Raw genomic sequence first — 15,804 nt, forward strand, 5'->3', positions numbered from 1 at the left:
GCAACAAGAGAAGCCGCCGCAATGAGAAGCCCGCGCACCACAACGAAGAGTAGGCCCCGCTCGCCACAACTAGAGAAAGCCCACATGCAGTGACGAAGACCCAACACAGCCAAAAATAAATAAACAAAATTAAAAAAAAAAATCAGACACATAGATCAGTGGAACAGAATAGAGATTCCAAAAATAAACCCACACAAATATAGTCAACAGATTTTTTTTATTGTGGCAAAATCACAGAGTAGAAAATGTGCCGTTTAAACTGTATTTGAGCATACAGTTCAGGGATGTTAATTACATTCATAACATTGTTACAACCATTTCTAGAATTCTACCCATTTCTAGAATTTTGTCATCATCTTAAGCAGAAAGTCTACACCCATTAAACAATAATTCCCCTCCTCCCAGACCCTGGTAGCCTCTATTCTACTTTCTGTCTCTATGAATTTGTCTATTCTAGGTACCTCATATAGGTGGACTCATAGAATATATGTCCTTTTGTGTCTGGCTTATTTCACTTAGCACAATGTTTTCAAGGTTCATCCTTGTTGTAGCGTGTACCAGAATTTCATTTCTTAAAATAATATTCCACTGTATGTATATAGCACATTTTGTTTCTCTATTCATCAGTTGATGGATATTTGAGGCGTTTCCACCTTTGGGCTATTGTAAAGGATGCTGCTATAAACATTGGTGAACAATATCTGTTTGAGTCCTGCTTTCAGTTCTTTTGGATACATAAGTAGGAGTAAAATTGTGGGATCATATGTTAATTATACATTTGGCTTTTTGAGGAACTGTTGAATTATTTTCCACAGTGGCTGCACCCCTTTACACTTTCACCAGCAATACACAAGGGTTGCAATTTCTCCTGATTATATATATAATAAGCATACTAACAGTGAAGTGGTATGTCATGGTGGTCTTGATTTGCACTTGCATTTTCCTAATGATTAGTGTTGTCGAGCACCTCTTCATGTGTGTATTGGACATTCATAGATCTTTTTTTGGAGGAATGTCTATTCAGGTCCTTTGCCCGTTTTTGATTGGGCTGTTTGGTTTTTGTTGTTGTTGAGTTGTAGGATTTCTTCATGTACAGTAAACACTAATCCCTGATCAAATATATGATTTTAAAACATCCTCTCCCATTCTATTCGTTGTCTTTTCACTCTCTTAATAGTGTCCTTTGATGCACAAAATTTTTAATTTTGATGGTGTCCATTTTATCCTTTTTTCTGTTGTTGCCTCTACACTTTTGATGCCATATTTAAGAAATCACTCCCAAGTTTAACGTCACGAAGCTTTTCTCTTATTTTTTTGTTACAGCTTCAGGTATTTTATTTGGATGCTATCTTAAATAGAATTGTTTTAAATGTAAAAAAGTTTAATTCTCAAGGAAGTGGAGGATGACTCTCTACTCCTTATGTGTGGGCTGCACACATATTAAGAGCCTCTTTATAGTGGAGAAACCTGACATATTCAGGCATGTGGTCAAGGTGAACATCAGGGATAAGTCATGTTGATAGAATGGCACTTTTTTTTTTTTACATCTTTATTGGGGTATAATTGCTTTACAATGGTGTGCTAGTTTCTGCTTCATAACAAAGTGAATCAGCTATACATACACATATGTTCCCATATCCCTTCCCCCTCGTGTCTCCCTCCCTCCCTATCCCACCCCACTAGGTTGTCACAAAGCACCGAGCTGATCTCCCTAAGAAAACACTCCCATTTACCATTGCAACAAAAAGAATAAAATATCTAGGAATAAACCTACCTAAGGAGACAAAAGACCTGTATGCAGAAAACTATAAGATACTGATGAAAGAAATTAAAGATGATACAAATAGATGGAGAGATATACCATGTTCTTGGATTGGAAGAATCAACATTGTGAAAATGACTCTACTACCCAAAGCAATCTACAGATTCAATGCAATCCCTATCAAACTACCACTGGCATTTTTCACAGAACTAGAACAAAAAATTTCACAATGTGTATGGAAACATAAAAGACCCCGAATAGCCAAAGCAATCTTGAGAATGAAAAACAGAGCTGGAGGAATCAGGCTCCCTGACTTCAGACTATACTACAAAGCTACAGTACTCAAGATAGAATGGCACTTTATCTCCAAATTCTTCCTCCCAAAAACCCATGACACATTTAATCACGATAATCACATCAGACAAACTCAGATTGAAGGACAGTTTACAAACACCCAGCCATTAAGTATTCCTCAAAACTGCTAACATCAATCAAAAATAAGGGAAATCTAAAAAAACTGTCACAGTCCAGAGGAGTCTAAGGAAACAGAGAACTAAATGTAACGTGGTATCCTGGATGGAATCCTAAAACAGAGAAGGACATTAGGTAGACACTACAGAAATCTGAATAAAGTATGGAATTTAGATAATAATAATATGTCAATATTGGATCATTAATTCTGATAAATGTACTGTAGCGATATAAGATGTTAATAATAGGGGAAACAGTGTGGGGTATATGGGAACTCTGTACTATCTTTAGAGTTTTTCTATAAACCTAAAACCATTCTAAAATTAAAAGTTTATTAAAAAAAAAAAAAAGCACATGGAACTTGGACCATACCCTTTAGCAATGTTGCCAGACTGCTTGATTTTCCACACAATTGATTTGACTGAAATGTGAACTTGGGGAAACTGATGACTTCATGGCTTTGTGGAGCTCTAAAAGGCAGATTTACAATATGGAGCTAACTCTTCATAGGAACTGAGATGCAGTTGTTATCATGAGGTGAAAATGAATGTAACATAAAAATTGCAGGTTGGAGAGTGATAAGAAGGAATCATCTTGAAAGTTTCACTCTAGAAAAATACCTGGACAATTGGTGATGGGTCATGAAACTTGTTTTCAAGAAGAACAAACCTGTAAAAACAAGGTCACAGGCAATGTTCCCTCTACTCTCCCCAACAGTGATTTCCATAAACTTCTAGAGTGAAAACTTTGCTATTCTGTTAAGTACGTACAGAAAGAATTTTATTGTTCTGCCAGAACATCAAAGGCAAGAGAAAAAATTTCAAAGGTGAGACATTTTCAATAAACATGTCTATACAAAGCCACCGGTTTGTTTAGTTTGTGTGTCCTGTGAATTCCACTCATTCCACAAGTTATTTGCCAGTGTTTAATTTCCAAGCCAAATCCCAGGTGATACTTTCTTCCTGACATTTTTCCTTGGGAAAAACTTAAATTCTTCTCCTTATATTTTAATAATTTTGCACTGCTGAAAATGGTGTGATAGCTGATTTAATTATTCTTCATCATCGTGACGAATAATTATTCAAAGTTTATCCATTACGCAGGGCACCTTATTAGCCACAGACGTCTAATTTTCTTCCTCCCATCCCTCAAGTACAGTGAATTGACATTTTAGTATTTTACAGAATAGCATTCAGCCTAGAGTTTTTGTTTGTCAGTTAACTCTGACACAGAATTGAGATGACGATGTTAAATTCAGATTGACAAAGAAGTCATGAAAATTCAAATGTTCTTATTTATATGGATGAGTATGATATTGAATTATGAGAAATGACTTAATTTCAAATCATTCTTGCTACTTCAGATCATATTGGATTTATATTTTATGAACATTAGCATTAGGAGTTTTCAAAAAGATATTATGGTGCTAAAATCCTATTTCAGAACTACAAGTACATTCTTTCCATCTAAATTTGATTTAACTATCTGAATAAGTAAATGCTACTTACGTTTCTCTAAGGAGTCTATCAGAATTTGATGACTTGCCTCCCTGTAATATTTAAGCAAATACAACTGCTTTTTAGCTGAGTAACCTTATTCACAGACAAAGAGTTTAAGGCAGGTCTTCAAGATGAAAATGTAGTTGGGGAAATTGTCCTCTTAATATAAAATTGCCACTCCCACTCTGCTGAAGATCACAAATAGGTATGATGTGTTCTCCTAGCGAACAGGTGGTACCAGAGTCACCAAAAATACGTGATGTGAGGAAGGCCATCTAAATTATCACCTTTTGGTTACATACTTATTTCCAAAAAGTGTTATGGATGTCACACACATTCTTCTATAGTAATACCGAAAGTGACTTGTATACTTGAGACCCCAGCATGTCAGGGTACTGGGGAATTAGCCCAGAGAAGTTAAAGAAAAATTGTCTGGTTTATTATCAGTGACTGAGGTCCAGGGAAGCCAATTTGCTTCTTGACACATTGTTTGATTTAGCCACCGAGTCACTCACACCAAATTGAAGATCTGAGGCTAAGGCTGCCTGCTTCATTCGAAAGCTAACCTAGGCTCTTAGTTCAAAGCCTGTAGAAGTGGTTGACAAATCAAGAGTATTAGTGATGTTTAAATTATAAAGTCTGAGTTGAGAGCCGGGATTAAATATGGACCAATCTCAATTAATCACTAAGGAAGCTCGTTTTTCCGTGTGTTCACTTCACTCCTCTGACAGTAGTTATCTAATGAAGCTGTAGAAAGGATTTGAAGAGAAACCTAAATGCTTAGCCTCTTAGGCTGGAAAGTTGTATCAATACAGGGAGACTTTCAGAGCCGAAGGGACTGAAGCGGTATCTAACTTAGAAACAACTCATTCCTTCTCCTTCAGAGAAGATGCTGCTATGTCCTCGCACCCCCACCTCTCACCCCCGCTTCACCACCTAGTACTGCTGCCAAGTTGTGAAGATGACCTACATGTTTACATATTTCAGAAGGAAAGGGAAGAACAGAACTAAAATGGACAGAAATAGCATAAGCGAAATAGACCTGCAAAACTTCCTTTCTCACTTTGCTTTGAGAAACTCTGATGTTCCAGACATTCAGAAATGCATTTAAAGAAAAAATGGGTCTATTTCTGGGATGTTGAAAGAGGTATTACTGTAAAGTTAATTAGTTGAATCAATCTGCACGGCTCCTGATGCCTTAATGGGGACCAAAAGTGCCCAGGTGTGATCATTTGGGTAAGGGGGAGCATAGGAAATAATTTTGGAGTCTGAGTCCCTTTGGAAGAAAGGGTAAGAGCAACAATGCAGTGCTCAGGACAGCAGGGAGAAGGGTTCAAAAAAGGAGGTGGGGAAAACCAGTGCCACATGCTAAGTATTTTTTAATTTAGGCTGGCCCTGGACTCGAGAAAGTTTGAAATTCCCTCTTCTCTCTCTCTCTTCACTTCAGCATTTGTTCTTTGACATCAACTCAACCAATATTGTTATGGCTGAAATAAATGGATTTTCCCTCACCTAGGACCATAAATAACAGCACTTTTTTGGGGGAAAAGTGTTTGAATTCCAAGAAATCAATTTATATGTGACCCTAGGCACACATTTCATGAGCAGGGTGAGGGTTGGGTTGCATAAACGTATCTCTCCGCAGCGAACACCTTCACAAATAATTGTTTCTCCTGTGTTTATGTGGATTTTTCCCTTAGTGACTCAGAGCCAAAGCAGGTCAGCTCCTCTGCATCCCAGCCACTTTCTGAGCTGGCATTCTGTGATTAGAAATGACAGAATGACTCAAGTCACAAGAACCCATCTCTGTCTTTCTTGAACCTGAATCTGGAGAAGGACAAAAGGGTAGGCCGGGGCAATGAGAAGCTGTTCTCAGGTTTCAGAGGGAAATACTAGCAAATCAAGGGGGAGGTTGCTTCTCACCTCTCAGAATTGGGTGTTTCTGTAATTGGGAGCAGTTCACAAATGGTTTATTCTTACTGACTTTTTATTTCAGTTGTCACTCTAGGGACATTAGAGATCTTGATATTTCGATTTCCCTGTTTAAAATTATTCTTTTTTAGTTAGTTAAATAAAATCACAGTTAATAGCAATGAAGGTAGCAATCCACAAAACAGTTTATTAAAATTAACATTTCTTGAAGTGAAAAAATAAACGTGTATAACAGAATAGTCAGGTTTTCTGGAGTGAGCTAAACTCTAGGTGTTTCCCATAGCAAGATGAGCAATTGCATGAAATTCAACTACTAATGCTAAAATAAAAAAACAGAGGCCAGCCTTGAAAATTCCCTGAGCAGACAAGACCAGCTTTGTCATACAAGCAAAGCTTGACGTCACTTATTTTGCAAGACTGATTTGACCTGGGTCATCTCTTGCTTCTGCCTCTGGAAATCATAAGCAAAACAAACTACTTCCCCAAATCGATAGGAGATAACCACTAATCAATTCCCTGTCTTTGAAGAAAACTCTAATGTTATGACCAATCACTGTGAAGAATGAACAGTTACTGCCTTCCTGCTGTATAAGCTACTTTATAACAAATTCCGTGTTTTGTCTGAGTAGTCCTGGTTTGCAGACTGGGTTTTTGGTGTCTGCACAATGACCTCTTCCTAACTACTACTTTAGTGATTCATTAGTTTTACTTCTGCTATTTCTGAACTTTTGACACTAATTATGTTAGTAAATAACACTTACTGATTAGAATATTCTTTTTTGGGGGGAGGGAGCCCCGCCTTAAGGCATGCAGGCAGGATCTTAGTTCCCCGACCGGGGATGGAACCCGTGCCCCCTGCAGTGGAAGCTTGGAGTCTTAACTTCTGGACCTCTGGGGAAGTCCCTGATTAGAATACTCTTAAACCCAAATCTTGAGTTGGTAAGATCAAGCTCTCTAAACAAGAGTTAGATGTACGGGGTCAATAGACAAAGACCATCTTCAAAACCATCAAAAGAGGCTATAGATCGCAATAATTACTATGGATTGAATGTTTATAGAACACGTCACAGTAGAGGAGCTTTATATTGATAGAGAGAAAGAACACATTCCCAACGCTCGTCCAGTCATTCATTCATGAAGATCTGTGGAGTCTCCATGTCTGTGCGTTGTGTTGGATGGGCCTGAGATGCCAAGGCAGGGCAGGGCCAAGAACCCAGTGTTGGCTCTGTACCGCAGGAGTCCTTGAGACCCGGATGAGAGTGATTTCTCGGCAAGATGCGGGTGAAAAGTGTCGGAATGTATTTAAGAGAGCATGGGAAGTGAGGAAGTATTCAGAGCAGGCAAAGACAAATGTTTTAGGGAATTTCTCCATAAAAGAAACAAAGAAATGGAAAAGTAGCTTGAAGAGGAGGTAAGAAGAAAGGAAACTAATTTCTTTGTAGGAGCATCAACCTTGAGGAGGAGGGAGGGGATGGAAGGCAGTGCATGAGAGGAGGGGCTGACCTCAGACAAAGCTACAGGCAGTTCATCCATCGTCAGGGGAGGGAAGAGAGGATTATGGGCAAAGATGCAGGTGGATTAGTAAAGTTAAAGACAGGAAGAAGTGAAAGGTCTTTTCTGATCATTTCCGTCATCAGGCAAATAATCAGCTGAGAGTGAGAAGGAAGTTTTGTTAGAGAGAAGGCGTGAGTATAGGTGAGGGAATCCAGGATGCAGGATGGATGGGCAATGCTGAGGCCCCTGGAAGTTTGGGTTCGTAAATTCACAGCCATGCAGCCAGCGTTGTTGTGTTTTTCTTCAGCCGTACTCAGCCCCTTGGATACAAGAGTGGAATAGGCAGAGAAGCGGGTTGAATCCACATAGAGGTTTGGCCAGGCAAGTATGGTTGAAGGGAAAAAGGAGCAAGAGATTTTGTAATGCGTGCAAGATGGGCCATGGAATCTAATCTGAGGAAGAAGAGAAGTGAGCCCTGAAGGGAGACAAAAACTGTGGAAGAATAAGGTGAGTGGGTTAGAAATCTATGGGAATTTCACAGATTATTACACAGGGAATTCTAATGCAGTAGGGACCAAAATTCCACCTTCCTTTGGAATGAAAGTACAATGTCAGGGAATTCTTCCTCCCCCCCCCACACCCTCTTCTCCTTCTTCTAGAAAGTTCATGTAAACTAAATAGACTCTTCACTGATGAAAAACATGAATCTATGAATTGAACGCCCCTGGTAAACAGACATAAATACCGACTCTCTCAGCTAGACTTTGTAAAACTGTTTATTGGGTTATTTTCAAAATAAACAATTACTTTAAAAGGGGAACTATAAATTCAAGCAAATCTCACTGGGATGATGTGGGGCCTATTGGTTTCTGCAGTTTTCAGCAAAAGGGAAGTTTCACCCAGGCAGAAAGAGCCCCGTGATGTCAAGAGCAGTTGACCAAACTGCTTAGATCATTTCCATCTCCGCATGCAGGCACAGCCAGAGTCACGGCGCAGGCCCAAACTGGGTACTTCAGAAAGCAAGTTAACTATTTCAAGTCAGCGGGGAAATCGCACATCTAGCAAAAGCAATTTTAAAAGTGCTGAAGTTGTATAGCACTGACAATATGCTTTCCAAGAGAAGCACTTTGCCACAATACAGAATAGGACCCAGGGGCCCACAGCACCGTGTTAAGGCAATAACATCTTAGAAAATATTTGAGCAAAGCAGAACAATGTAATAATCTGTGTTTCCCTGGATATGACTTAACTTTACAAATGGCAATGAATGGCTTAGAGACACTCATAAATATAAGCTATAAATCTCATCTATAAAGACCTTGGTGATTTTTCTTTTTATCTTTTATAGTCGTCTTGTGTGTTTTCCTCAGCTACATTCCCAGTTGTGTAGGGATTAGATCAGATACATATATGGAAAGAAACTAATACATTCTAGGCTGTGGTTTGAAAGTATAAATCTATAGTAGCATAATTTATAAAATTGTGACATCTCCAGTAGCCTGAATGTGTTATAAATATTCCCCTAGAGAGATTCCATGTTCTGAAATCACATCTTTGGCCCTCATGGTCTTGGGACCAGACGCATCTCATACACATTTGATGCCTAGTAGGGGTAGGGATGATTATATCCTCACTCCTCAGGAGAGGAAGCTGGGTTCAAGAACTTTGCCCAAGTCACAAGTTAAGTAAGTGGCTGAGCTGGGATTCAAACCCAGGCTCATAGGTCTGCCTGATTAAAAACATCTTGCTCGCCTGCCAATGCAAGGGACACGGGTTCGAGCCCTGGCCCGGGAAGATCCCACATGCCGCGGAGCAACTAAGCCTGTGCGCCACAACTACCGAGCCTGCACTCTAAAGCCCGTGAACCACAACTACTGAGCCCGTGAGCCACAACTACTGAAGCCCAAGCACCCAGAGCCAGTGCTCTGCAACAAGAGAAATCACTGCAATGAGAAGCCCGCGGACTGCAACGAAGAGTGGCCCCCGCTGGCTGCAACTAGAGAAAGCCCGCGTGCAGCAACGAAGACCCAATGCAGCGATAAATCAGTCAATCAATCAATCAATCAATCAATCTTAAAAAAACAAAAACAACACCTCTTGTTCCTTTGAACAACCAAACAGTGCTGCTGGCTTCGTTTTAAAAGCTGGGGCCTCCCTGATTCCTCACTTAATTTTTTCAAAGCTTTCCGAGTTTTATGGGAGCTTAAACAGCCACGGAAACCCCACATCCATGGAAAACCCCATTGGGCCACCTCTGCTTGGGTGATGGCACCCTTCCCTAGCATCTGAGGCCCTAAAGCATCTCAGGGAAGAGCAAAGGGCCAGTGAGACCTGAGGCGAGTCCCAGCTCTCCCACGCCTTTGCTAGGTGACCTTGCTCTCAGCTAAAAGCCTCAGTTTAATTCAAGGAAAAAATTAGTAGGTACGCTATTACCTTCTCCACGGGGTTATTGTGTGGATTCAATGAGATAATGAATGCAAAGGACTTAGCATAGTACCTAGGAAAATAGTATCGTATATTGTATTTTTAAAAATCAGCTACACTGGTTAGATTGCTCTGCCAATATTTTAACAGTTCATCTAATAGATTTGGTGACATCTGTTAGTCGTTTTTATTGAACCTTTAATCCATTCTTGTCTGTTTAATTTGTTTAAAAGCCTTTAAAAGCTTGGATCATCTTTTATTTCTTTGTATCCACTATACATAGCCCAGGGCTTTGCAGAGAGAAGCTTCTCCAAAGATATTTGTTGTTTATTTCATTGCATAACGTATTCTCTTTATTTATTTATTTATTTTTAACATCTTTATTGGGGTATAATTGCTTTACAATGGTGTGTTAGTTTCTGCTTTATAACAAAGTGAATCAGTTATACATATACATATGTTCCCATATGTCTTCCCTCTTGCGTCTTCCTTCCTCCCACCCGTATTCTCTTTAAATAGCAATGAAGAACAATTCAAGATATACCATGAATTCTGACAATGTGTTTCTTTTTTTATGCTCTTTGTTTTGCTTTTTTCTTTCCGGGCCCATGTTCTGAAATCACACTTGAGGGCAGCATTGAGTCAACTTGGCCTTCACTGTTGGGAACTAGAAGGAAAGATGAAAGAAATCGAAAGGTAGAGGCTGACAGATAAGAAATGAATAATTCTCAAAGTACGTCACTGTCACTAGCTTTAAAATGACTGCGCACTTTGCTACAGAAATCTATTTAAAAGCAGCACACCCTCTTTCATGTCTCATGGGGGCTTTTGAGGATAAATGACTTGTTTTCTTTCTAACCCCGGGTGTCAAAGCAAACTGCAAGACACTTAACTGCTCACCCAGCAGAATGGAGCAAATGTGAGAGATCACAAAGGAAGACAAATTCAGCAGGCGTTGATGTGAAAAGGCACATTTACGGCTAGGGTTGAATATGACCTGTGTAATTGGAATCAATTAAATCAGTTTGACAAAACACTGAAATAAAATGCTCGATTAGCCAGATCTTGGTCCTGCCACACTAAAGAGAAGAAAGGTAAGGTTGTGACAAAGTTAATAGCAGAGGTTCAGTTGGCCAAGGAACTTCCTAAAATGCTCTACACCCAGTGCAGACTCTACCCACTCTCTCACGGAGCTGTTCACGTAGATCTTCTGTTGATGTTCAGAATGTTTACCCCTGGGTATTGCAAGGTCAAAACTAATGGGCTAATTGTTTGCAAAAAACAAAGTAAACTCAGGCACTTCACTTCAGAATTTCTTTTAAAAATATTTGACAAAAGGTACAAAGAAAGCTCATAGAAAAATACCTTTGCTCAGCAACTTTCCCCAGAATCTGAGGAAACAGCATACATTTTTCATACCAATAGGGTCTCCATGAAAACTAAATGGAAAAGTGCAAGAGGATTGCCCAGTTTCTCCATAGGTCCACAACTTCATTTCTGTTATACCTGTTCCCTGATTTATTATGGAGGCATTTTTTCTTCATTTATTCATTCAACATTCACTGAACATCCAACGAGTCCAGTACTGGGACTATACGGATGAAAGACACATTATCTGTATTTTAAAGAAGTTCAAAGTTTAGGGAGAAATGAACACACACACACACAAACACACCTGTAAATAATTGCAATCATACTGATTTCTTTTAGGCTTGGAATCTATGATTCTTTTTATAGCTAAACAAAATTACTCCTCAGAGTATAATCTCAGAGAGCATGGATCTCACTTAACAGATGAGAAAAGTGAAATCCAGAGATGTTAAAAGATATGACCAAGGTCACAGCCAGTGAGCGCAAAGCCACAGGAAGAACCTGATGTGTTTCCACCACATATAGTAGCATCACCCTTGAGAAGAGGCATTACAGTTTCTATTTCTTATCCCTTGTATAAATCATCAATGGGCATTTGCTTATTGATTTTACCTTAATATCTTTAGTAGAGATATTTTATTACAGATATTTTATTAAAGTTATTTCTATTAAAGATATTTCGATCTCTATATTGTAGTATATTCAAGATAAACATAGTAGTGTATTATTATGTAATATGTGGATAATACATATCATTATATACATTATTAACATATAGTAATGTCTAACATAGTATAATTTGTATATTCTAAGTCCCTAGTGTAAGTTGTGAATGAGCATTTGTGTATTCATTTTACTTTAATAGCTCTCATGCTGTCATTTGTCCAGCTACAACTCTCAGCATTATGATGTCTCTCATACACCAGGTAACTTTTAACTTGCTTAGTCTCTGAGACTGTTAGCAGTTGATCAAAGCAACCACTTTCTCTTCATAAACATTCAGTTTTCCAAGCCTTGAGTTGGAAATTGAGGAGATGCCAGTGGGCATTCAGATACTAGAGCATCTGAATTTCATCTTGTGTCATATTTCATGCTTTCCCAACCTATTTCCAACCAACAACATCTCCCTGGACCCGCATCCTTGGCATTTATCGTTTGAGGCCATATCACAAAAGAAGCCTGTTGGTTAATTTGTACTTCTGCGCATCCAAGGGAAATGTCTGACAATAAGGTCTAGGAGAGGACAGAATCCTGATGAGTGGCATTTGACAGTTTCCATGGTGTAAATACCTTCACGATGGTCAATTTCAAGCGATGGAGGTATTGGTGCAGAGAGAGTACTGGGTTTGGCTTGTGGGTTTGGTTAAGTACAACCAACAACAGGCCTAATTTTAAGACGCAATTTGAACTTGGTAGGAAGATAGGAAAAAAAATTATTAAATTAACTTATTGAATTAATAAAGATATAAGAGAAAGGGGGCAACCAATTACACTCATCTGGTAAAATACACACTCACCAGTGATCCTCTTTGTGAACATAGTTGAGAAACTTCTGGCTAAAATGATAAGTGGAGGCTTGATTGTAAAAACCAACAGATCCCTCCCAGCTTAGCTAATCAAACCAGGTTTAAATGTTAGAATTCAGGAGCCAAAGAGGACAGTGCAAGGACAAGGAGAACAATTTGACAGCAGAGACTGGCTTGAGCAGCAACTTTATTCAAGCATTTGCTCAGTCAGTCAGTCAGTGGGTGTTTGTGTCCTCCTAAGAGTCATATGTGGAAATTCTAACTTCCAATGTCATGGTGCTAGGAGGTGGAATCTTTGGGAGTCATGAGGGTGGAGCCCCTGTGAATGGGATTAGTGACCTTATAAGAAGAGACCAGAGAGCTTCCTCTCTCTTTCTCTCTCTCTTCCTCCCTCCCTCCCTCTCACTTTCTCTCCCTCCCTCTCTCTCTGTGTCTCTCTTCCTCTGCTATGTAAGGACACAGCAAGAAGATGGCCAACCAGAAAGCAGGTTCTCAATGGAATGCAATCTGCCAGCATCTTCATCACTGATTTCTCAGCCTCCAGAACAGTGAGAAATAAATGCCTGTTGTTTAAGGCATCCAGTCTATGGTAATTTATTAGCCCCAGCTTACTAATACAATGGGTATTTACTGAGAATCTTTTTCTTTGTTCCTACAAATTGACATATTTAGGAAGGGATCTCAAGTAATGTAGAAAGGAAAAGAATTTACATTAAGATATTCATTCTGTAGAACATTATGCAAATATCAATGCCCCATTCTACTCCCTGACTCCGGGGGCTGTAGGAAGAGTGAGGGAGAGATATAAGCCTCTCTCTGAGCTAGTGGCTGCAATCCAAAACTCAGGAGAAGAAGCTGCTGCCTTTTCTTAGGGGAAATTCTTTAGTGTCAGGCTTTATTGCCACCATCAGCTCAACCTGAGTCAGCTGGGAAACCACAGTCCCCAGAAGTTCTCAAACATCAAGCTTAGACTTATATGTTGATTCAAGACCAGAAAAAAAAACCTTATTTTTATTTCCTTTCCTGAGTCCTCCCAGGTTTCCACCTGCTTTAGGGAAGTTCTTTTTACAGTGTTGTCTACCTGGGGACCACCTCAGGCCTGACCTTTCAGTACAGTGTTGCTTTATTTAACGTGGGAGTCTTTGAATGTCCCCTATGTCATGTATGGTAGTAATCCTAAACAGGCTGATTTTCTCCCAAATATGAGCAAACCAAAAGTGCAAAGTGTTCAAAGCTACATAACGACTCATATGTTTACTTTCCGTTATACTTTTCTAAAAATCTACCTTTAAATTACATCTCTAAGCAGATCTGCCTGGTTTCTTCACTGTCCTTGAATTTTTTATTCTACTTTTGGAATTTAGATTATAAAGTACACATACTGTCTCAAATACATAGTAATATATTTTATTCTAATGTGGGACCTCAGACTTTTCACTCTTAACAGCGTATATTAACAACGCTTCTGATGAAACATGGGGAAGTGTGCTTTTTTCTGCCTGTCTGGAATATGTGGGCACCCCCCCACAAACCCAACTGGCAGCTAAACCAAGAACACCCATGATACTATAGAGACTGTTCCATACTCTTTAGCTTTGTAAGGAGATACGTTGGGCATGAGACAATAAGGTCTGAAACAAGGGAGGGAGATTTTATGGTAGAAGAAAATTTCTCTCTTCCACTCAACCCCCTCAAATTCTCGTGGGGACAGGAGATGAAGGGAAAGTGCTCTACACCTTGAGAAAACTAGAACACTAGTGTCTGTTCAGTTCCTTCTCTGGTAGTTGGTATCTCACAGAGATGATGGTGAGGGGCTTAGAGGGCAGTGTTGTACCCCTTGATAACCCTGAGTTTCCCATGTTCTCAGAGCTGAGGTTGGGGCAGAGTCTCAGCCAAAGCAATTACCATCTATAGTGAGAGACATGTGACTGTGGACGAACCCTATGCACTGATACATTCATTTCCCCTGAACTTTGATACTTCCCTCTCTCCACCCTCCAGGAAGAGGTAGGAAAAAGGCAGAACTTTCACTTGACTGCATTTGAGAGTTGTGGAAATCAGACCTCGGATTGGAATGTAGAATAGAAAACAAATTAAGGTATAGAGGTGGATTGACAGAAATTGGATAGAAGAACAACTCAGAAGCGACCAGATTATACTTTTTGCCAAGAACAGAATTGGACACCAAGAAGCAAAAATCAAATTGAATCATAGAGATTAAAAAAAGAAAGCAGTATTTACAGACACCTGAATCTTGTCAATTATCACGACCATGAAAATGTATGTCTCTCATGCAAATAATCGATTGTAAACGTAAATTAGTTATCTAGTGCCATGTCACCCAAAATACCTGCCCCGCACCACCCTGCTCCCTAGTGTGGATGTGGCTGATTGCATCTTGAATCTGTTTTTACACTTAAAGTCCAGAAGGGTTGGTGCTGTTTAGACGAATTTGTCTGTTCTGTTTGTTTCACCTCAGATTCTTTCCAGTAGATGGCGTTAGTCCTAAGTCTAAGAGTAGAAAAGAAAGGCTTATTGAAATATATTCGTCTTCTAACCATCAGCTGTGAAAGGGGTTAAGAAGTCATTTTATATGATTATTAGCCAATATGCATTTAAATTCCTTACCCATTAGGGGTTCTCAAATCTCCATATAGATTGTCATCTGAAGTAGATGAAAGCACTAAGGGAGGAGTTTGGATACATGTCAGAGGGTGCAATAGAGGGTCTGAAGTGTCCATGAGGACAGGCTGTTATCAGAAGCTTGGATTCGAAAAGGTCTCAGATGTGCTTGTCTCTTAGAAGAGGACTTAACATTTACTGAGTTCCAAAGAGAAAAGAGGGAGGGGGAGAGAGAGAGAGAGAGAGAGAGACACGGAGAGGGAAGGTATATAAGGAAAGGGGAAATATCCAGCTGAATACATTGAAGACTGCTTCTTTTTAAAACATCAGCTTCATACATCAAAGCAGAAGAATTGACTGCTTCAATATCATTGCTTTTTTTGGCAAGGGTGGGATGGTACATTCAGATGAGGCTAAATTGTCCCTACATGGTGTCTAAGGGAACAAAATAATGAGACAAGAAAGGCACAAATCTTGCTTTTTAAGGCTTCAGGTACTCCCTCCAAATATTATACTTCAGCCATTTGCCTCAATCTGAAATATTTGCTAATTATAAATAATTTAAGAACAAGTTAAAAATCTATCTGATTTGAAAATCTTCGGCTCGATCCTCCATAGCCTATGGAATATCTGTTTTACAGTTAAAGTGATTTTCATTTTATCTCCACCCACCCACCCTGAACGCACACCTAACTCACCTTCT

The sequence above is a fragment of the Leucopleurus acutus genome (assembly GCF_964270905.1).
Source record: "Leucopleurus acutus genome assembly, chromosome: 1".
NCBI lineage: Eukaryota > Metazoa > Chordata > Mammalia > Artiodactyla > Delphinidae > Leucopleurus > Leucopleurus acutus.